Source organism: Canis aureus, chromosome 25 (genome assembly GCF_053574225.1).
Source record: "Canis aureus isolate CA01 chromosome 25, VMU_Caureus_v.1.0, whole genome shotgun sequence".
Taxonomy (NCBI): Eukaryota; Metazoa; Chordata; class Mammalia; order Carnivora; family Canidae; genus Canis; species Canis aureus.
The window spans coordinates 20,877,963-20,903,068 of record NC_135635.1 but is presented as its reverse complement, the minus strand read 5'-3'; the positions used below and the strand labels follow the sequence as shown (position 1 = coordinate 20,903,068).

General features: G+C 37.3%; 1 long non-coding RNA gene across 1 annotated transcript; it reads right to left on the bottom strand.

Annotated features, from left to right (window-relative positions):
• Positions 1–8,655: 8,655 nt before the first annotated feature.
• On the bottom strand, positions 8,656–25,084 carry LOC144297067 (uncharacterized). The gene is made up of 2 exons (XR_013364121.1): positions 24,946–25,084; positions 8,656–9,275 (listed from the first exon to the last, which is right to left on the bottom strand). It is a non-coding gene; the product is annotated as an uncharacterized LOC144297067 (long non-coding RNA).
• Positions 25,085–25,106: the final 22 nt, after the last annotated feature.

Sequence of the window (25,106 nt, the reverse complement as noted above, 5' to 3'; positions counted from 1 at the left end):
CCATGGAAGAGAACAGAGACTCAGGATAGGACAGGAAAGAATTTTTAAAAATAGATACAAAAAGTTCACATCATAAAGGAAAAATAAAAATTATAATAAGCAATATGTGTCAGACACTTTCAAACTTACATATATTAACCAATTTAGAAAAGGTTAAATTCAACTGCATTAAATTTAGACCTTGTGTTCAGAGGGTTCCATAAAGAGTGAAGATGCAAACTCAGTTTGGAAGCAGTTATTTGCAATACTTGTAACTGCACAAGGGGTTAGTATCTAGGATATGTAAAGCTCTTCTATGAATTAATAAGAATCAATAGGAAAAAGATGAATAATCCAGTAGAAAAATTGCAAAACAGCCATTTCATAGTAGAGAAATAGCCGATAAAGAAAAAAAATGCTCCACCCCTTTGGCAATCAGAAAATTTTTTGAAAAGATTTTATTTATTCATAAGAGACACAGAGAGAGGGGCAGAGACATAGGCAGAGGGAGAAGCAGGCTCCCTATGGGGAGCCGGATGCCGGACTCGATCCCCAGACTCGACCTGAGCCGAAGGCAAGTGCTCAACCACTGAGCCACCTAGGCATCCTGGTAATTAGAAATTTTAATCTGGCTTTCTAGGTCTTTAGAAAATTAAGCTTTTCTAGGCAGGAAGACAGCATACTTTTTAATTTAACGCTTTGCTAGCTTGATTTAAATTTTATACATTTGGATATGGGTCCATGAGTTTCCATGCATTCTTGACCAGGCTACATATGTTCAGGACAGGCCTATGAAACATATGTTTATATAACTCAAAAGGCGATTCCAAGGACAAAATTTAGGTCAGTTATTACTCTGGTGGGGAAAGGGATGCCATTAGGGAAGAGCACAGCAGAACTTTTAAGGTAATGTAAAAATATTCTTGAACCAAGAGGTATGTATTTTAAGAAACTAATGCAAACTATATTTTCTTTATTTTAGAGAAAGTGAGAGAACAAGTGCAAGCGGGTGGGGAGGGGCAGAGGGAGAGAATCTTAAGCAGGCTTCACGCCCAGTGGGAGCCCACACACTGTCATCTCACTACCCTAAGATCACGAGCTGAGCTGAAATCAAGAGTTGGATGTTTAACCGACTGAGTCACCCAGGTGCTCCTAATGCAAGCTGTATCTAAAAGTCATGCTTTCAATAATAAGGTATAAAGCAGCACAGTTTTAAGCAGCATGATATGTTGTTTCATCTAAGTTTGAATTTAGGCAAAAGTGGCTTGCTTTTAGCTGTTATAGACACTGCTGGGAGAGGCTTTTCAATCTTCTTCCATTCATTCTGTCCGCCACACTCCTCAAAAGTTCAACAGTAGGTAGAATTTAGAAAGATGAACTTCCTATTACCATGACCCTGCTCCTCATCCTGTCTCTGCCTATTTAGGGTTCTCTCTTTCTTTTTTATCTTTCCGGATTGTCAAAGGGAGGCCTGAGAATAGTAGGAAATCTCCATGAAGGCACTGATGCTGCGGGTTGGAACTTCTGAGACCAAGCCGATAGCAATCTTTCACCACCAGAGGGCAGTTTGACCCTAAATTTTGGTTTTATTGAGGCAGTAGTTGGATAGGATATTTTGTGACCCTGAGAGATACTTGAGGATTAGCTAGCTAGTTTGGTAGCAGCAGCCACATGTGCATGTGTGTGTGTGATGTGTGTGTGTGTGTGTGTGTGTGTGTGTGTGTAATAGAAAGAGGCCACATATCAGAAATCAGCTACATTCTAGCTGAAGGGCAGCCCTATGTAATAAAAGTAATGTGAAAACTGCTTAAGCACTGCCACTTATTAGCTGTGTGAGCTTGGGCAAGTTAGCTGTGTCTTAGCAACTGTAAAACAGGGATAATCTTACTAATTACCTCATGGGATTGTTATCAAGGGTAAATGAATTTATATATGTGCAATAGTCCAGCATCATCCTCTAGGACATGTATGGTTTTTGTAGGAGCTAGACTAGTAAATTATATATAAGGATGTAGTGGGGATCATAGTCCCTATATCTTTCATGTCTTTAAGGGTGGCTTTAATTTCTCCCATAGGTCCAGGAAATATTGTTTTTTGTTTATAATATTTTAATGACATTTTATAATATTTTCAAATGTTTACAATATATATTTTTATTTATAATATTGTTTTTAACTTACTGTCTTGGCCAAGGTAGAGTGGGAGGGACAGTTTCAGAGCTTTTATTCGGCTTTTTCCACTTCCATAGCTCTTATGCTATGGGCTGAAAAACTAAAGTGGAAGTTCTGCTAACTATGAAGCTTAGTGATGGGGAAAATGATCACTGGATGAGTCATGGAACCGATGAACCTACTATGTGTGAGATCTTGGTCAGGACACCATTTATTATTTATTATTAACTTCCGCAACAGGGGACCATGATTATCCTTCGGATTCTCAGGTATTAATGTCAAATCAGATCCTTGAACCAGCACTCCTCAAAATGCCTTGGTATTTCTCTTTGCCTTGTACACAGTGACCTGAGTAAAAGTCCATAGGTCCCTTTGGGGTTAGGTCTGAGAGAATTATCATAAACTTTGTTATGGTATCATATGGTTTTCTTATGGGAGATCTACATAAAATCAGTGGGTTTTGAACCTGAAAGGGGGGTCAGGTTTGGAAATAGGGAAGAGACCATGACCTTCTATTGAGGCAGGTGCTCTCAGGAGTTTAATCATCCATCCTTGGTTTCATTTGATTGTATTGATTGAGCAATGCTGATCATCTATTTCGCCCTTAAAGACTTGTGCTCTCTTAACAATCTCCATAGCTCTCTGAGTCAGGGTCCCTATTACCATCCACCCTGACTTTGCCCTCATTTTGGTAATTGAGCCCACTGTGCTTCTTTTTTATTATTATTATTATTATTTTTTAAAGATTTTATTTATTTATTCATAGAGACACAGCTAGAGAGAGAGAGAGAGAGGCAGAGACACAGGCAGAGGGAGAAGCAAGCACCATGCAGGGAGCCTGATGTGGGACTTGATCCCCGGTCTCCAGGATCACACCCCGGGCTGCAGGCGGCGCCAAACCACTGCGCCACCGGGGCTGCCCCCCACTGTGCTTCTGATAGGCCACATGGCCCCTACTTTTTAGGGACTTTATCATTCCTATTCTTTTTTTTTTTTTTTTTTTTTTTTTTTTTTATCATTCCTATTCTATCATGTTACCCAGTATGGTGCCAGTGTCTCCTGCCATCAGCCTTGGCCACTAGTGTGCTAGCTCTTACCAGCTCTTACAAGAGCCAATTGTTACATTTTAGAATTTTTTGTGCCAGTTGTTAAATGGGAGATGTTAAATACTATAGGACAGGAGAATGATCCTATATTGATAAACCCTTACTTGTCCAACTTTTTGTTCTATCTTTTTGATTCTGTATCCTCCTGTCATGTCTCAGTCCCATACATATTTTCTTGGCTCCTGCCAGTAACCTTCATTAGGTCCTATAGCACCTTTTATTCCTCAGCAAACCTAATGTTTCTTCAACTGTGTTAGATTGTGATTGACCTTAGGTTATTATATGGTAGCTGGAATATGAGGTGTGGTTATATCCTGGACAAAGGATGGAGATTGCATTTGTCTTGCAAAGCAGAGATTCTGTATAATCTTCCAGGGGGTAGGTAGAGCACGCCTTCGATGGGGAGGAGTGGGATACTTGTGCAGGCCCAGAGGAACTTGATTTAAGATTTTTGAGTGCTTTAAGCCACAAAGTCCCCATTCTAAGTCTTAAGGCCAATCCTTCCTTCCTTCCTTCCTTCCTTCCTTCCTTCCTTCCTTCCTTCCTTTCTTTCTTTCTTTCTTTCTTTCTTTCTTTCTTCTTTCCTTTTCCTCTTTCTTTCTTTCTTTCTTTCTTTCTTTCTTTCTTTCTTTCTTTCTTTCTTTCAAGGCCAATCCTTTCTAATCAATGCCCTGACCTTGGTGAAGCTGACTTGCCTGGGTGGAGAATAAAATATTTCTAGAGCTTCAATTATAATTAAAGGATAAATTTGGTTCTCATCTTTTTCTGCCTTTAGACTACAAGAGCTGAGTGTCTTATACCAAGGAAGACTTCTGGCTTTTATACTTTGCCTTAAATTGGTGATTAATACTTTTAGCCTTTCATTTTTTCCCCCCAGTGCATTGAGTGATAGCACTTAGCAACAACCATCGTATTCCAGTGCCCCCCTCTGGCTATTTTTCAAAAATTTTTTCAGGTACAATTGATAATAATAATCTATATGTGTGGGTGGGGGATGATAAGTTTTGACATATACATACACTCATGAAACCATTATCAAAGTCAAGATAACGTTTCCATCAATCCCAAAAGTTTCCTCCTGAGTCTTTTTAATTTATTTATCTTTTTACCTCCATCCTCAGGTAACTTTTGATCTTTTTTTTTTTTTGTCACTATAAATTAGTTTGTATTTTCTAGAGTTTTAAATAAATGGAATCATACAGTATGAAATCTTTTTTTGTCTGGTTTCTTTCATTAACAATAAAGATTATGAGATTTGTATAGATTGTTGAGTTTATCAGTAATCCATTCTTTTTTTAATCTATTCAATCATTATTGAATAGTATTCCATTTAATGTACAAAATGTGCTTATCCTCCTATCTATTGATGAATATTTGGGCTGTTTATAGGTTTAGTTTTTATGAATACAGCTGCTATATGCAAGTCTTTGTACGGATGTTTCAATTTTTCTTGAATAAATATCTAGGAGTAGAATGGCTAGAGTATTTGTTAGGTATATATCTTACTTCTTAAGAAACTGCCAAACTATTTTTCAAAGTTGTACCTTTTACTTTCTCATCGGCAGTGTATGAGAGTTCCAGTTGCTCCACACCTTCACCCACACTCAGTGAAATCTTTTAACTTTAGCCATGCTAGTAGATGTGTAGTAGTAACTTCCAACATTTTCCTCATGCCCCTTCAAACTTCTTTTATCCTCTCCTTGTAATTGTTTCTTGTCCCTAAGACAAGAAACAATTTTTTGTCACTGTAGATTAGTTTGTATTTTCTAGAATTTTATATAAATGGGATCATACAGTATGTATTTTGTACGATTTCTTTCACTTAGCATAATTATTGTGAGATACATTCATGTTGCAGCATGTATCAATAGTTCATTCCTTTTTACCATTAGGTATTATTCCATTGTATGGATATACCACAATTTACTGACTCATCTGTGATGGACATTTAGATTTTTTCTAATTTTTGTTCAACACAAACAGTGCTATGAAGACTTATGTGCAAGTGTTTGTATAGACATATGCTTTCATTTCTCCTGGGTAAACATCTAGGAATAGAATGGCTGGATCATATAATAAGGGTATACTGAACTTTTTAAAAGAATATGCAAAACTGCTTTCAAAGTGGTTGCATGGAAATAAGAATGAGAAACAAAATAAACATACAAAAAAACCCCACATTTAACCTGTCATTTCAATGGAAAGGGAACACTTAACAATGAGTGAGAATATCCATCTGCATTTTGAAAGAAATTCCTCTGTATAAAACATTTGTATACGTTAAGACACTGTACAAACACAGAAGACACTTTGATAACAGATGTTTGAAAATATTTCCATCATTGTGGGATTTTTTTTTGCCAAAAGTGATTTATGTCATCTATAAAATTTTACTATCTAAACACTTAAAATATATTGAAAATAAAACTAATCTGTTTTTAAATCTTCCAAAAAAGGTTAGTTTTGAACCCCTTTGTTTAAAATATGAAAAGGCAAAACCTTTTAGTGTTTGAAAAAACAGCTTATTGATATTTGGGAAGATAGAAATTTACTATATAATGTCAAAAAATATTTTTATATAATAGGTAGATGGATTGATTTAGTAAATGAAGCTAACCCTTCAACTTGAATTCATAATTCTTTGCAATATATTTTTTAGCGGTGAGAGCCATTAATACCAAATACTGAAATAAACTAAATTTGTAGCCAGAACTTCATATCACTTTATCCCATGGTACCAAACCAAATTTTATAGAAACAAACTATTCGATTACATTTCTCTCACCAACACTTCTTTGGTGACGGCAAAGAAATGTTTTATTTATAATAAAATAAGCTATTTTATAAGAATAGTGTTTTTATTTCTATCTCATCCTTTTAAAATTTCTATCTTTGGAGATGTGACTTAAAATGTATAAAATATATTACTTTAGCACTACCTGTGTAGTTTATAAAGAGGTAAATATGCATATATCAGGCATGTCAGCTCAATATTACTTAGATGGGATGTCCAATGAAAAAGTTCAGGGATCATAGGCCTATATGATAACAAAACAACCCATATACCTAAGTAAATATCAGGTCATCTCAATGGCAACATTTAGTCAAAATATTTTTCTAGGGCGGTCCTCCTCTCAAGAAAAAAAACCTAGAAAGTGGTACTTTTAATTCAGATATTAATGTACTATATTGTTATTAGAGAACAGTTTTTTTAAAAAAGATTTTATTTATTTATTCATAAGAGACACACAGAGAGAGGCAGAGACATAGGCAGAGGGAGAAGCATGCTCCCCGTGGAACCCCGATGTGGACTTCATCCCAGGACCTAGGATCACAACCTGAGCAAAAGGCAGATGCTCAACCACTGAGCCACCCAGGTACCCTAGAGAACAGTTTTTAAAAGTGTGGCCCATGGACCCCTGGGTTTGTGAAGTCAAAACTATTTTCATAATGATGCTGACATTACTTAACTTTTTTACTCTGTTGGCATTTGTGCTGATGGAGCAAAACAAATGGTGAATATAACTGCTGGAGCCTTACTGTGAATTATGACCCTGGAACCAAACTGATCGTGATATTCTTTACTGTCATACACTCACAGGGACAACAACAAACCTATCTCAGAAGAATGCCCTTGATGAAGCAGTAAAAATTAATTTTGTTAATTAAATCTTGACCCTCGAGTGTACATCTTTTTATTATACTGTTATGACAAAAAATATGAAGCATAGGAAGCACTGCTGCTGCATATCCAGGTATTATAGTTGTGTCAAGGAAAAAGAACTTACACATTTTTTTTGACTTGTGAGCTCTACTAGCTACTAGCTGCTTTTTCCAGAGAACTTCAGTTACTAATGACTGAGAGACAAACTTGACTTTCAGACTTACGTGACTTGAGATGTCTCAAAAATGAATCAAGTAATCCTGCCACTTCAAGGAACACAATTGACAGTATTTATTACCAGTGATAAAATTTGAGTTTTCAAGTGAAAATTAGAATTCTGGAAAACTTGTATCTTCTGCATGAGCATGACAGCTTCCCAATACTTAAACACTTTTCCAATATCTTTCTGATGAGATCAGTGGTGATATTAACAATTATGATTTTTAAAATATTGTTTAATGAGATGTGTTAATATATAGAAAATCTGAGTGGCTCAGCAAACCAAATTTCCCCCAATTGGCCAAAGTTTGATGTTACAAAGTAATCTGTGGGTAAAATATCCATTCAGATGCAATGGATTTTAATGTAATGTAGTTAAGAAAGTTCATTGATAATGCTTTTGGATTCCACATGGAGACTGACTTTTAATAAACTGCCACTTGTTGATTCTTAGTGCAGTATCAAGGAAGAATATTCATACTATCTGAAAAAGCAGTTTACTCGTCCCTGTTCAAATTGCATATCCAGATTTTCTTTACATACTTCAACCAAAACAACATGTTAGAATAGTTTAGATGCAGAAGCAGATATGGCAACTCAGAATTTGCAAAATCTTTCTGTTCTCACTAATTACTTTTTTGTTGTGGAAAATGCAGTTAATTTCCATAAAAACTATATTAATGTATTTACATATAATGGATTTATTATTATTATTGTAAAATAAATGAATACTTGTTTCTCAATTTTAATGGATACCATCCACATGACCAAGAGTTCTTTGGAATCCTCAATAGTTTTTAAGATCAATAAAGGGGTCTTGAGACCAAAAGGTTTGAGAACTGCTGTCTCAAAAGAAAGATAAGACAGGATGATCCCTTTACTTTGCTAAGATTGGTTAAGCGTAGGTAAAAGGAGAAGATGCTTACATCAAATAGTGATAGGATAGATACATCCTAAAAGTGGTTACATTTTTCCTTTTACTCTCTTCTCCTGTAGTTGATGTCTGTTATGGCTTGGTATTTTATGTTAATTGTCTTATCATAGCAGGAAGCATTCTGACAATATGGATGAGCCTCCTAAGTCACATAACCCTGTTGAGGGTGAAAGTGGAGCATTTGCTTGTCAGTTATACAGACTATTTACATTCATCATGTTTATGTTTCAGATCCAGAACTGGCTAAACTTGGAAAATTCTTCTTAAATTATAATTTTCTTTTACCACAATTCAAAATTTAAGAAAATCTGTAGATACTATGGTCATATCTATGATCTTGAAATTTTTTTTAAAAGATTTTATGTATTTATTCATGAGAGACACAGGCAGAGGGAGAAGCAGGCTCCATGCAGGGAGCTCGACATGGGACTCGATTCCAGGTCTCAGGATCACACCTTGGGCTTAAGGTGGTGCTTAACTGCTGAACCACCCAGGCTGCCCTATGATCTTGAAATTATTGTTCTCAGCCCACGGTGAAGAAATTGCTTACTGAAGACAAGTCTTTAAAAAAAAATCCAATAAGAGATTGAATATGCACTTTAATTTTGGAGGAGAGTTAAGTTCCACCATGACATAGGATGCCCTTTTAGATGGTGGGTTATTCTCAGTGCTTCAGCAAATAATGCAGAACAGTACAGTAAATTTCTATCCTTCCTAAGAGCCCTGCTGGGAGAGATTTCTTCCTAACCCTGGCTGAGGCTCTGTTATTTATTAGAGGGGTTAAGCTTAATTCCCTTCATTTGTACTTATTCTTTCTAACAATGGTTGATACACAGGAATTCAGAAAGACTTTTTCAGGTTTGAGATGCAAGTTCAATATCAGCCTTTTTTTCAGGTTGGCCAAATCAAAACAAAGGAACTAAACAACTAGTATTGGCAACTAGTATGCTGCCAACTAAAGCATACCATGCAGAGTGCAGGACTTTATATATGGTGACTGAGCATTGAATTTTACTCCCATAGTTTAGCTGGAAATTAGATGGAGCCATTGAAAAATATCAGAAGCACTGGCTTTAAGTTCAATGTATATAAGTTGAGCTTAGGAAAGGTAGAATCTTACTAGGCAGTCTCCTGATTATTGCTGCAAGAACTTCTTGGTTGAAAGATTATTGACACATCACCTTTGAACAGCTCTTTAATACCTGGAAGACAGAAGACATAATGACTTGATTCATAGGCTGTGGGTTTGAACCCTGACTATACCACTTACCAGATGTGTGACCTTGGTTAAGGTACATTACTACTCTGTCTCAGATACTGTATCTATAAACTAAGGACAATAATGACCTCCCTTACAGAATTATGTGGTTGATATGAATAATACATGTAACATATTCATGATGAAACTCAAAATTCTTAAGAGGTCTTTTTTGTCCATTGAAGAAAAATACAGGCTTTGGATTGCCAGCTGCATTAGTCATTTTTATTTACCTTCTAGAAAAAAGGATAGGAGTGGCTGAGGTACACCTTTCCTTTGAAGTACTTTGAAGGGAAAAACTTGTTTCAGCTTGTTGACTCTTACTACAGTGCTAAAATATGTATAGTCTTTCATCAGCAGATATTTGAGAACCAAAACTTTTACACTTTAGGAGCATTGCTTTATCTATGAAATGTTAGTTTCTCTTAGTGAACTTCACCAAAGACGTGAAATTCAGTATCTGTATTTATAAATCTGATCTTTAAGCCCGCATGATTATCCATGCTCAAAAAATGTAAAATTTTACTCTATCCTCATTTTTAATTTCTTCCCATTTTCTCCTCACTCAATGCATTATTCACAACTCCCTTTTCCTTCTTAGTCTCTTACCCACCCACCCACAAACACGTATACAGATACACACACACACACACACTCAGATAATACCACATTGATAACCACTGAGTGCATGTTCCCATTTATATGAAATGTCTGGAACAGGCTAATCTATTAAGACAGAAAGTAGATTAGTGATTATCTAGGCCTGGAGATATGGGGGATTGGAAAGTGATGGCTGAGGGTTATGAGATTTTTTTTGAGGCAATGAAAATGTTGTAAGATTGATTGTAGTGACAGACACCCACCTTTTTGAATATATTAATAGCCATTGGATTGTATACTTTCAGTAGGTGAACTGTATAGTAAGTAAATTGTATCTCAATGAAGTTGTTTAAAAAGCTAACAGAAGGAGGAAAATGGAATGATAATAGTGTGGTACAAGACAAGGCAAGAAAGGAGAAATAAAGGAATAAAAACTGATGGACAAATAAAAAAACTGGTGGAAACGGTACAGTTAAACCCAAGCATTTCAGTAATTACATTAATTTGGACTAAGATGCTCTGAAAAAAGGAATATGGAAATGCAAGGACCAAGAACGAAGGAGACAATCATGGAAGTAAGAGATTGGAACTTTAAATTATCATATATCAAGAATAACTTTAAAGCTTCAATAAAACTGTAATATTGGGGCAAAAATAGGCAAAGAGAATGCTGAATTTAGACTAGGTCTAAGTATATATAGTCACATGGTTTACAGGCAAGAGCCCATTGGAATTCAGCAGGGGAAAGGGTGGTCATTTCAATAAGTGGTGCCAAATCAACTGAATACCTATATGGAAAAAATTAACCCTTATCTCTGCCTAAAAAGTTCCTTTGAGATGACCAAAGATCTGAATGCATCCCAAATAAAGCTTTTCAAGAAAACAAAGGAAAAAATCGTTTCTCGTCCTTTTGGCTAAGCTTAAGTGAAGAAAACAAAGGAAAATGTCCTCATGACCTTGGTGTAGACAAAAATATCTTAAGCTGTCCATAATAGAGAAGACTGACAAATTATACTTCATTAATGTTAAAAACTTATATTTATCAAAAGATGGAATCAATTGAGTAGAAATATAAACAATAGACTGGAAGAAGATATTTTTGGTAAATGTATCTGACAAAGGATTCATCATGGATCATAAAAACTCCCACACTGATTTAAAAAAACCCAAACAACCCAATATCTAATAATGAGAAAAATTTATGCCTCACAGAAAGAAGATGTCCACATAGTAAGTATAAAGGGTGCTCATTATGCTTAAATATCAAGAAAGCAAATATAAACCATAATGGAATACCAAGGGTGAAATACCTGAATGTTAACACCAAGGTTTGATGAGAATGTGGAGCAAAACGGAACTCTCATACATTGCTCATGGCAATGCAAATTTGTACAACCACTTTGAAAAATTCTTTTAGCAGTATTTACTAAAGCCAAAGTGCATATACCTTAGGACCCAGCAGCTTCACTTTTGAATATGACACCAACAGACATGAGTGCTCATAACCATCAAAAGCTATGTTCATAGTGGCATTATTTGTAATAGCTCCAGCCAACCATGTCCACTATGAGTTGAATAGATAAATAAGTTATGAATGAATGATAAAGTGGTATGATAATAATAATATGCCAATAAAAATGAGTAAGCCACTATTCCATTAAATAGCATGGATGAAATTCGCATACAAAATACTAAAAGAAGCCAGACATAAAGGAGTATTATTATATAATACCATTTATATGAAGCTCAAAACAAGCAGAACTGATCTGTGATATGTATACTACATGTATGTTACATAAAGATGTGTAAACGTTCATCAAGCTGCATATTTAAGATTTGTGCACTTAACTACATGTAAGTTACCTCAAAAGTAAATAAATAAGTTGGTTGAGAGTTGTATCTCTGTATCAGTACACAGAATGATGGTGAACAAAATAAACTTGACATTTGATCTTAAAGGTATCAATAAGAATTCTTAGGTGGAACATGTGAATGGAATATGGAATTTAAGTAATACTTAGGTCAAAAATATATAATACATTGTAAGGAATAATAGCATTAACAAAGTACTTATTTACAGAAGAAGCAACAACTAGAAAATAGAAGGAAGTTGGAGAGGATTTGGGCTGTTTGCATTGCCTAAACAACTTCAGGGAGAATACTGTAGTCATAAAAGTTGTTAGTTTCCTGGGAGGAAGATGCCATGTTTCTTTCTTTCTATGTGTTGTCAGAATAATAGAAATAACCCCAGATATTTCCAACCTTTAACCTTGAATACAGAGACTTGTATTAACACACTTACCAAAGTGTTAGAAGGGCTGAAAGGGCAGAGGTGAAAGGATGCTACCTGGATAACAATAACCCCAGGAAGATGCCAGCCCCTGAGGCTGGAGGAGCAGAAGAGAAAGGGGTGTCGTGTCGCCCAGATCCCATGAGTGCTGCTGAGGCTTCTGGAGCACCACTGCTGCCAGTGCTGTGATGCAACCACTGCAGCTGCTGCCCTGCAGGAAGCCAGGAGTCCCATGGATGGTTCAGGATGCTGGAAGCCACAGTCCCATCTGTGCTGACAGCCTGGCTGCTGCTCTTGCTGCTGTTGCTGCAACTGCGCCACTATTATAGCAATCTGCAGCTGCCTGGAATGGTCTGCTATTGCCACTGCCCAAGCCAGAGCAGAAGAAGGGAAACAAGAGCTCCTCTCCTTTTCCTGCTTTCTAACCTCTGGCCAGGGCCTCCAGTGCCAGCCCTGATCAGGAACCAGCTGATGAGACAGTCTGGGAAATGGAGCATTAGGCTTCCAGGTCCCGAGGTATAGATGGGAGGATGGCATGGAGTTGAGCCAACAAATAACTAGAACAATACTCTATTAAGGATGGTCAAAGCTGAGTTAAAATGAAATCCATTTCTCTACTTCAGAATTTTCCAGGGGCACCTGGGTGACTCAGTCAGTTTAGCAGCACCTTTGGCTCAGGTCAGGATCCTGGGGTCCTGGGATCTCCAGCTCCGCATCAGGCTTTTTGCTCACCAGGGAGTCTGTTTTTCTCTCTTCCTCTGCCCTGCTCCTGCTCTCTTTCTCACTTTCTCTCATAAATAAATAAATAAATAAATAAATAAATAAATAAATAAATAAATAAAATCTTTAAAAAAAAAAAAAAAAGAATTTCCCAAAACCTTTAATAGGCTACTGTGCTTTGAGATTTTTCAAAAGGGAGTTCTAGTTTCCAGTGCTTCTTCATTTTACATGACTAAAGACCTGTTTTACCCCCAACAGAACACATTTTTCACATCTCAAAGTAGGACCTCAGAGGAGGATAAAAAACAGGGACAAGAGCAAAAATACTATTGTTGAAGTGTAATAAGGACATAGGCAGGAAGATTACATAAAAGATGCTTTCCTAACATAAACTATAAACACTGCAGAGGGACAAGTTAGAGTGGTAAGGTAAGAATCCAAATATACTAACATTCTAAAAACCAGTTGTGCTCAAGGAATAACACTGACAAATCCTTAAATTTCTTTTTTTTTTTTGTATATTTTTTATTGGAGTTCAATTTGCCAACATATAGTATAACGCCCAGTGCTCATCCTGTCAAGTATCCCTTCAGTGCCCATCACCCCATCCCCCCGCCCACCTCCCCTTCCACTACCCCTTGTTCGTTTCCCAGAGTTAAGAGTCTCTCATGTTAATCCTTACATTACTTGGATATTTTTCTATCAGTCATTTACTGTTTGGGGAGCTCAGTACATGAACATCTCTTTTAGGCAGGGAGAATCACAAGGAAGAAATAAGGAATGGAGGGCTCTGATGCATTACATGGAAGCTGAAAGTAAATGAGTCTTTCTGGTTAGTAGTTAATTCTGGTTACGTCAGTATAGTTACTGTATCTACAGAGGGGCCATGAGTTAAAGGAAGGAGAATGAGTGTCCAGAGGCAGCAGATGCCAGCAGCACAGCTGTGACTCTCCAGCAGGTCAGTGCCAGTAGAACATCCAATGCAGATGATTCTTAACAGCATTTCGGCTGTGCTTTGTCCACTTCCATTCCTGCCCAAGACTGTCTTTTCAGCTTTCTTGCCTAATGTGTGACCTTTAACACTTCCAAGAATTAGTTTTCTCCTTAACTGGATTAGATTTATTCTCTTTGTTTGCAGCCAAGAACTCTGAACTATTATTTGAAAGTAGAGAAAATCAAAGGGAAAACTTACATTCTAACTTGTTTCTGAGAAAGGAAAGATTGGTTCTGTGGGAGAAAGCTTTGGAAAGAATTGTATTTCTAGTAGCAAAGCAGGTTTACAAAGATTCAAACATCATATGTAAAAGAAAAAAAAAAGAAAATTCAAAAATAATAATTGTATAAATGTGAGTAATTTTAAAAAAGCAGGAGAGACATATAAAAGCATGACTGTGATAAAATGCTCTCTGATGTAGAAGAGTGGGTAAGAGAATGAAAAGAAAGGAATCTGTCCCACACAAATGTGTCTGTAAGAAGAATGTAGGTATTATGTTCCCCTCCAGGACTCCATCTTCAGGGCCAATGTACTCCTTTCCAAGCTGCTGGGAATATTAGCTATTGCTGGCTCACAGGTGCATCCCTCATTTGAAATTGCTTTAGGCTGCAGGGGGCTGACCTGACCTCAGTTGACAGCTCTCCCAGATGTGGCTTATGCAGGAATAAAAAAAGGCAAAAAAAAAAAAAAAAAAAAGCCTTTTCCTAATTTGGGATAATTATAGTGCAGTCTATAAAAATCTGAGGCCTCATTCATGACCACTTCTCCCACTGCCCAATCCTGCCTTCCTCATTCCTTACAGGTTTATCTCCTGAGATCACTCTTCAGCAATTTCCTGTAGGAAACTCCTCAGAAACTATTTCTAGGGAATCCAATGTAAAGCAGAGATTAAAGTATAGAATAAACATAAGTTTATGAATATTCTTTATTTTTAAAAATATTTTACTTATGTGTTTATTTAGAGACACAGCATGAGTGGGAGGAGGAGCATAGAGGGAGAGAGAGAATCTCAAGCAGACTCTGCTCTGAGTTGTGGAGCCCTCACTGGGCTCAGTGTCACTACCCTGAGATCATGGCCTGAATCAAAATCAAGAGTTGGATGCTCAACCAACTGAGCCACCCAAGTGCTCCATTATTCTTAGTAAAAATAGACTTTTAAATCACAGTCTGAATAAGTAAAGGACAGGCCCACTTTTGGGGAAAGACAGTATAATGTTAGATGAAGGCAAAACTCATGGACTCCATGAACACCATGGTCCCTACCATATGTAGAACTTTATGATTATCAGTTTGCTCAATTTCTATTTTTTCTTCAGTTTCTCTAGCAAGGATTGTCTTCAATCTGTAGAGGGAAGAACAATCAGCCTAAAGAGAAAGCTCAGTCCAATTAAGACAAGTAAGATAACAAGAGCACCCCATTGCATTTTTAAATGAAATCAATAATAGGCATCCCTGGGTGGCGCAGCGGTTTGGCGCCTGCCTTTCACCCAGGGCGTGATCCTGGAGACCTGGGATCGAATCCCACGTCGGGCTCCCGGTGCATGGAGCCTGCTTCTCCCTCTGCCTGTGTCTCTGCCTCTCTCTCTCTCTGTGTGACTGTCATAAATAAATAAAAAATTAAAAAAAATCAATAATAAAAAGAAGATAGATGCTCATTGTAAGAATGTGAGCCAGAGCCGTCATCAGCTCTGTCATATGAAAAAGTCCTTCCTGGAGTAGGTCAGAATGAAGCCAAGAAGCTGAAAAAATTAGAGATAAGGACTAGGAGAGAGTTCTGGAGACTCAAGTCCATTAGATTATAGCACGATCCCTGCCCTTTTCAATTACATAAATAAGCCCCCCCCCTTTTTTTTTGCTTAATTGAGTTCCAGTTGAGTTTTTTCTTTTCAATAAAAAGGCTTGAAAAATAATAAATTCATAGATGAGGATTCTGGTGTTCATTAATTTATAAGAAGTAAACAGCAGATTCAGGCATCTGAGCCACACACCCATTCTTTCTGTTTGCCTCTGTTGATCAGTATTTCTCAATTTATCATCTGCTGAAAGGTACCAGGGTCCTATAAGATAATCCCCTATGTAGATTTTATGATTGTTCCTACTTATTTGCTCCTGTCTCAGTAAGAATATAAATCCTTGTAGCTTCACTGCGTGTGAATATGCATTTCTGTCTATGAAGCCCACTATGGGGTATTCTTAGGCTCAACTCAGAATTGATGCACAAAACTACCATTGGCCACTTTGGCATCAGATTCACTCAGAAAAAAATAGGACAGGAACCACAGTTTGCCAGCAGGGCAGCATCAGTTGCCCCTCTTTCATGGTAAATCAAATCACACAGGAATAACTGTGTGATAACTCAGGAATAACTCAAATGCAGGAAGATGAGATCCATCTGGGGCAGGTGCAGAAATCACTCTGACTTAGAGTCTCGTTCCCCAGAGGAGTCAATATTTCTTGCAATAACTTAAGAAACAGAGCTTCTAAATCCCCTCAAGGACATGCCCAGTTAAACACTCACCACATTCAGGGAAGCTAAAAGCTACATAGCCTCTAGTAGGTATCTATAGGGCATTTATAGTTCCTCCCAGTCAGAGACCATTTTTATTATAAGCATTGTTGCAGAGGAATATTGCTAATACGGAACTCTAACCTGGGATTTCAGGGGAAACAAAGCTAATGAGATAAATAAAGGTCAAATTCTTTAGCAGTAGAGAAAATGTCTTGTTAACCTTTTATCCAAACTGCCACACCTGAGAGTGGGTTTGATCCTATAACTTGCCTGACCTATAGAATTTAAGTGGGGTGACTCTTGCCCTTTCCAAGCAGAAGGCTTATGAGCCATTGCATTGTTCCACTTTTACCTTCTTCCCTCTGCCAAGAGACAAGGGTAGGGGCAACACTTTTGGCCTTTGAACCCAAATGAAGAAGACATTTGGAGCAGCGCCATAAAACAGAGCTGCAGTGGAATCTGGTAGATTTTGCAGCTGCCAGAAAACTTCCAAGACAGGTAAAGATTTATTGTTGTAAGCCAGTGTTAATTGGAGAGTTGTTTGTTATTCCAGAATAACCTATTTATGATTAATATATCCCCTTTAATTTTTAAATTTATTTTTTATTTTTTTATTTTAAAATTTTAATTCCAATATAGTTAACAGTGTTCTATTAGTTTCAGGTGTACAATATAGTGGTTTAACAATTTTATATACTACTCAGTGCTCATCAAGACTAGTGTACTCTTGGGATCCCTGGGTGGCGCAGCGGTTTGGCGCCTGCCTTTGGCCTAGGGCACGATCCTGGAGACCCAGGATCGATTCCCACGTCGGGCTCCCGGTACATGGAGCCTGCTTCTCTCTGCCTGTGTCTCTGCCTCTCTTTCTCTCTCTGTGACTATCATAAATAAATAAAAATTAAAAAAAAATATTAAAAAAAAAAAGACTAGTGTACTCTTAATCCCCTTTGCCTATTTCACCCATCTTCCCACCCCCTCTGGTAACCATCTGTTTATTCTCTATTTTCTCTTGTTGTTGTTATTTTTTCCTTGTTGTTGTTATTACCTATATTTAAGAGTGTGTTTTTTGGTTTGTCTCTTTTTCCCCCTTTGTTTTCATTCTTAAATTCCACATGAGTGAAATCATATGGTATTTATCTTTCTCTGAAAGACTTCTTTTTCTTAGCATCATACTCTCTAGATCCAACCATGCTGTTGTAAATGGCAAGATTTCATTCTTTATGGCTGAATAATATTTCATGACAGACAGACAGACACACACACACCGCCTCTTCTTTATCCATTCATTTATTGATGGATATTTGGGCTGTTTTCATAATTTGGCTATTATAAATAATGTCTCAAAAACCAAAGAATGCATGTACCTTTTCAAAATAGTGTTTCTCATATTCGTTGGGTAAACATAGAGTGGAATGTATTCCCTTCCAAAAGATGTAGGGTGGGTTTTATCACTCTCCAAGCAGGAGTCCCTGAGGAGAGACTGTCAACTAAACTAGTTCTTTATTGTGTTATAGCTTTAATTCTGGCAATAATCCATAATTTGAGAAGTTGATGTAAAGTTTTCCCCATTTTTGAGCACTTTGACTCTTAGGACAATTCATGTAATACCTGAAAAACACCATATATGTGGATTGTGACATTTTATTGCTCTAATTCATCTTCCTGACTAAAAGAACTATCAACTAGGTATAAAATTGTCAATTTAGTAACTACAAAGGTAAATAGAAAAGCCTAATGTGGTAGCAACTTCAAGAAACTATTAATTACCTCTAGTTGAGGGAACAAAGTCAAGAGGCTGGAATTACTAAAATGCAGAAACTTAGAGGAGGGTTCCTGGGAGCAGAAACTCAGCTGCGTGAGGAGGCAGGTACTGCTCAGTGGTGCTGGTGTCTCTGAGTTTGGAGGAAGTGCCTCATTGAGTTGGGACCCACCTCTGAGAAAGAATCTGGTGCCTGGTGTCCTTAAGGGGGCACAATGCAACTAGTTCTTCAAGCGTTGGGAAAACCACAAACTAGATCTAACTGCTGCTATGGTGAGAAAGTGTTCATAAAACAAGAACCACAACAGGAAGCACACAGGAAGGAGCAAGTCCCTTCCCTGTTGTCGGAACTTAACAAAGAGCCCGCTGGCAAAGCTGAATCTTGGTTTGTAGAGTTCCAGCAAACCCCACTGTGATGAGTGCACAGGGATACATACCTGGCTAAGAGGATGAGTAAGAGGATGAGTGTTGTCCTTGCCAAGCACTAAGCCTCTGTGTGGACCTGTGTCAGCCTGGTGTAGAATTGTCTTCTAATTGCACACAGGTGCCATGTAGGCTAGTGCACCCAACGCTAGCAATCAATCTTCCATCATTTAACTAGAGGTGAAAAGAATGTATTTTTTTTAAAGATTTTATTTATTATTAGAGCACAAGCAAGGAGGAGGAACAGAGGGAGAAGCTGACTTCCCACTGTGCAGGAAACTCCAGGCGGAGCTCTGGGTGGGGATGATCCAGGACCCTGATAACATGACCTCAGCCAAAAGCAAATGCTTAACCGACTGAGCCACTCAGGTGCCCCTGAGAAGAATGTATTTTTATTGTAGTGTTCCAGGCAACTTTATAAACTTTTTACAGTCATATATAGCCTTTCCTTGTATGCTATCAAGTATTTGTGCAGATTTCTTTGAATTGAAATCTTCTCTATTCCTCTATTTTTTCTCAAATTGACTACTGCTTTTGATATTAAATGTAGCTTGGGTTTCTTCTTATTCTCTTATGCTGGACTCATGCTGTACACCCAGAAAGAGGCTTTTCTGTACCCAGTTTCCTTATATTTTTTTCTCCTGTTGTCATTTCACTGGAGTTGGGGTGGTAAGCCACTTTGCTCTTGCCCTTTCTCTTTTAGCCAGGCTTACCATATCCTATCAATGGTTTGACATTTTCTTTCTTTTTTTAAAAAATTTTTTTTCAAGACTATTAGTCTTTTTTTTAAGTTTTATTTATTTATTTTATGATAGACATAGAGAGAGAGAGAGGCAGAGACACAGGAGGAGGGAGAAGCAGGCTCCATGCCGGGAGCCTAACGTGGGACTAGATTCCAGGACTCCAGGATTGCGCCCTGGGCCGAAGGCAGGCGCTAAATGGCTGAGCCACCCAGGGATCCCTGGTTTGACATTTTCATTAAAGATTTAAATGAGGGCTTAGATGAAATTATTTTCAAATGTGCTGATGACACAAAAGTTGGGAGTGGTTAGCTAAAATAACATATAGTAAAATCAGGATTCCCAGTGAATTCTGTAGATACGTATGCTGTGTTGACAGCAAAAAGATGAAAATTATGAGTTAAAGGAAAAGCCTGGTAGAATTTGAAACAAGGATAAGATAAAAAAATGGAGTAAAAGAACTGAAATAAAGACAAACTTATATTCTTTCAACCCTGATGCCAATACTACTTACGAGGTAACTTTTTTTTTTAGATTTATTTATTCATGAGAGAGAGGGAGTGGCGCAGAGACACAGGCAGAGGGAGAAGTAGGCTCCATGCAGGGAACTTGACATGGGATTCGATCCTGGGTCTCTAGGATCAGGCCCTGGGTTGAAGGCGGCACTAAACCGCTAAGCTACCCGGCTGCCCGAGGCAACTTTAGAAAGGTTGGTGCACAGTAGTTCTCCATAAACGTTTGCATAACTCAATATTTGACAAAAGATGGAACTGGATCATGAATAAAATTAAGGGGAAAAATACAGTCATTTTTCTTACCAAACCACTTTATGAAAATTCTGAGGAAATATGGAGAATTATATATAGATATATGTAGGCCTACAACAAAATATTAATAGAAATTATCTCTGGCTCAGGGCCAGTAAATTTTCATTTTATTTTGCTGCTAAAAACCTTTTTCTTCTCTATTGTACATGCGTTAACTTTGTAATAAGAATAAACTGCAATCAAACAAACCCAATAGATAAAAACTAAATGAAAACTGACCGAACATATTTAGAGTTTCAGGAAAATTTTTATAGAAGAATTATCTTCTTTACAATGTTTCAAAATAAATAATAAAGCAACAATTTTTGGAGCTAAAGATTATCTTATGCACTTCATTAAATGAAACATAAGTAAGGAGTAATTTGATCTAGGGTTACAGATTTCTAAAGAGAATTTAAAAGAATAAATTGGAAATCTATAATAGCTATATTTATGGAATAGACTGCAAATAAGAATCCATGAAACATCTTTTTTTATATAGAAAACATTTTAAAATGGTAATTCATTTGACAGAGAAGCAAAATGGTGAAAAAATGCTGGTTTTGTTTTCACTCTTTTTTCTCACCTGGATAATTTATGGAAATACCCAGCCGGTTGGTGAGGGAACCTCTAAAATGGATAGTGCTTAGATGAGCAATGATAAATATTTCCTATCAGATGAAAAGGAATACTTTTGGTGGGGAAAGGCTCAAAATGAAATTTTGTTCTGCTCACCTTAGAATTAATAAATAGGCTGTGCAACTTACCACAATGTTATGAAAAGAGATTAAATCTTGGGTTATAGATCCAGCCAATTTTGGTTCTTGACATGTCGTTTGTTTCCTCAGATGCTTTACCTGTTCCTCCAGTCTAGGTGAGGATCCTATTGTTTCACTCTTTAGGATTGTATTCTTTTTTTTTTCTTCATAACATGAACCTCAATTCATAATTATACCCCCATTAGTGTGATTATTTGATTAATATCTGAATGCCCCATTTGACAATCAGCTCCGTAATAGTAGAGGCTGTGTCTATTTGTGCTCATCATGGCATCTGAGAGCCTAAGTGACTGAAACACAGTAAGCCCTCAAACATTTATTAAATAAATAAATAAGTGAATGCTGTTAAGTGTAAGCAATTAGAATTGATTCCTGGGAGTGACAGGCAGGAGGAGGCAGAAGGAAAAATCAGAGTTAACTTTTTAGACACTATAAAAAATAGTTTAAAGGTATTCCTTGGAGATTTATGCGAGAGATAAAAAGCCAATACATTTAAGGGAAACAGCATATCAGAATGAATATGAAAAACTCAGCTTTCCAGAAAAATTTGATAAATTTCTTATATAGATTGAAGAAGTGTAATACTTTCTATTTTGAGCTTTAGTTGAGTGTTTTTTCTACAAGATTATTACCTTTTATATGGCATAAAGAGAGCTATCTGTTTTTGTGAGTAAAATATTTTCCTAACCTATTATCACTAGTTAACAAACTGTCTTTACACTGTAAGGTTTGAAATAGAAAGGCTCATTGAAAATTTCAGTAAATGGAGAAATTAGATAACAAGAGAAAGAGGCTTTGCCTGAATTTTTTAAAAAAACTCTTTGTAGTTTTCTGTGCTTTCTTTACTGATTCTTGGTAGATTTTCTAAGATTTTTGACATTGTTTATGCCTTATTCAATACTTATAAATAAAAAAGTACTTCTTGTCTCACCATCTATAGCTTTGGGGAAAAAATACTATAAGATTTCCACTGCAGGTGAACATTTTTATTCACTCTGGAAAACTGGGTCATCTTCTTTTCAGAACTTCTTTTTTTTTTTTTTCTAAATCTGAGAATATATTCAAGGGAAGCAAGGTGGAAAGTTTTCAACAGGCTAGGAGGGAGTTCCCAAGAGGGACAAAAGAAGTAATATGTCTAGAGGTTGCAGAGTTATAAAGGTTGAAATAACTTTCTAGTCTTAAAAAAGGTATGTCAATTAGAAGTTAATAGCTGATTTAGTTAGAGACAGAAATTAGTTTCTTTGTTTTGTGGGAGAACAAAAATCAATTTCCATTCAAGTATGACTTCCATCTGCCAGAAGACAGGTTGACTACCTGGTAAATGTGACAGAGAGATAAGCTTGGAGAATTTGTGGGGCTGTCACTTGCTTGGTTTCACTACTTCAGGATTGTTTCCCTAGATTTAAGACAGTTGAAGCAATGTACTCTGAATATCAACCTAGATTATTCTGTACATGACCTCAAAACTGAGAGAAAACGCAGGGTGAGAACTGGCAAACTGAAACCCACGTATTGGAAAATACTCAAGGATGGTTCCAAGCAAATATTCTCAAAGATGTCTTTGTTGCTCTTACTTTTTTTAAAAAAAAGATGAAATTGTCACTTTATTCATTCAGTCAATCATTCATTCAAATATTTATTAGCTGATATTAAGTGCCAGGAACATCCAAAAGTGAGTAAGGCAGGTCCCAGCCCCTGAGGCTTTTAGAATCTATTGGAGGAAGCAGGTTCTGTCAGAATCATGCTCTTCCTTTTTTTTTCGGGGGGGGGGGGTTAAAATTTAAATTCAATTAATTAACATATAGTGTATTGTTAGTTTCAGAGGTAGAGTTCAGTAATACATCAGTCTTATACCCAGTGCTCATCACACCATGTGCCCTCCTTAATGCCCATCACCCAGGTACCCCATCCTCCCCACCCTCTCCATTTACTCTCAGTTTGTTCATGATTATGAGTCTCTTGTGGTTTGTTTCACTCTCTTATTTTGCCTTGTTTTATTTTTCCCTTCCTTCCCCTATGATTCTGTTTTGTTTCTTAAATTCCACATATGGGTGAGATCACATGATAATTGTCTTTCTCTGATTGATTTATTTCGCTTAGTATAATACCCTCTAGTTCCATCCACATCATTGCAAATGGCAAGATTTCATTTTTTTGAAGGCTGATTAGTATTCCATTGTAGATATATATCACATCTTCTCTATCCATCTGTCAATGGACATCTGGGTTCTTCCCATAATTTGGCTATTGAGGACATTGCTGCTATAAATATTGGGGTGCAGGTGCCCCTTCAGATCACTACGTTTGTATCTTCGGGGTAAATACCTAGTAGTGCAATTGCTGGGTCATAGGGTAGCTCTATTTTTAACTTTTTAAAGAACCTCCATACTGTCCTCCAAAGTGGCTGCACCAGTTTGCATTCCCACCAATAGTTCAAGAGGGTTCTCCTTTCTCCACATCCTTGCCAACGTTTCCTGACTTGTTAATTTTATCATTCTGAGAGGTGTGAGTGGTATCTCATTGTGGTTTTGATTTGTATTTCCCTAATGCTGAGTGATATTGAGCATGAGTGTCTGCTGGCCATTTGTATGTCTTCCTTGGAGAAATGTCAGTGTCTTCTGGCCATTTCTTGATTGGACTATATGTTCTTTGGTTGTTGAGTTTGATAAGTTCTTTTTCTTTTTATAGAATTTTAAAAAATTATTTGAAGAGAAAGACTGAGACAGATACAGTGACAGAAATTGCAAGAGAGAGCACAAGTGGAAAGGATAGGGAGAAGTAGACTCCCCACTGAGCAGGAAACCTGACATGCACTGGATCCCAGGACCCCAGGATCATGTCCTGAGCTGAAGGCAGATGCTTAACTGAGCCACTCAGGTGCCCCTTGATAAGTTCTTTATAGATCTTAGATACTTGTTCTTTATCTGATAAGGCTTTTGCAAACATCTTCTCCAATTCTGTTGATTGTCTTTTGGTTCTGTTTCCTTTCCTGTGCAAAAGCTTTTTATCTTGATGAAGTCCCAACAGTTCATTCTTGCTTTGGTTTCCCTTGCCTTCGGAGACATATCTAACAAGACGTTCCTGTGGCCGAGGTCATGAGATTGCTGGCTGTGTTCTCCTCTAGGATTTTGATGGATTCCTGTCTCACATTTAGGTCTTTCATCCATTTCTAGTCTATTTTTGTGTATAGTGTAAGAAAATAGTCTAGTTTCATTCTTCTGCATGTGGCTGTCCAATTTTCCCAACACCATTTGTTGAGGAGACTGTCTTTTTTCCATTGGATATTCTTTTCTACTTTGCCAAAGATTAGTTGACCACAGAGTTGAGGGTCCATGTCTGGGTTCTCTGTTCTGTTCCATTGATCTTGGTGTCTGTTTTTGTGCCCTTCCTTTTGTGACCATCTTTATCATGCAGGGCTTATTTTCTGAATTCTATTTTTAGCTTAGGCTTTTGGTAACTGATGGACTTGGAGACAACAGAATACAATAACAGCTATCATTTATTACTACTTACTAGATGTTTTACATATGTTATCTCATTTAAATCCTGACAACAGGCAGGAATGGGGTCGCCTACAGGGGCGATGTGTGAATTAGAAATACAAATACCTGTGCATGGTGGGATGCTCCACTGACCTGAGTGTAAGTGGGATGTCAGACCCTTTTAATTTCTTCCCTAGGTACTTGTGCAGTTCACAGGCTGCACAACTGCACTCAGCAGAAATGTAGTTAAAAACTAGTTAGCGTTGGGGCACCTGGGTGGCTCAGTCAGTTAAGTGTCTGCCTTCAGCTCAGATCATGATCCTGGGATCGAGCCCCACATTGGCTCCCTGCTCAGTGGGGGGTCTGCTTCTCCCTCTGCCTGCCTCCCCCGCTTGCTCTCTCTCTCTGTGTCAAATAAATAAATAAAATCTTAAAAAAAAACCTAGTTAAAGTATTATCAACCTCATTTCACAAAGAAGAAAACTGAGGTTCAGAGAGATTAAATAACTTACCCAACATCATTGTTAGTAACTGGTGGAGCTTTGACTCAAAGCTACATTAGTCTGGTTCTGAAATCCCATTATCCCTCTGCTATTTCAATTTGCCGCCTTGTTCTTTTGCTGAGGCTCACCAAATCTCCCACTGCTGAGACAATAATGATAGAATTCTCAGA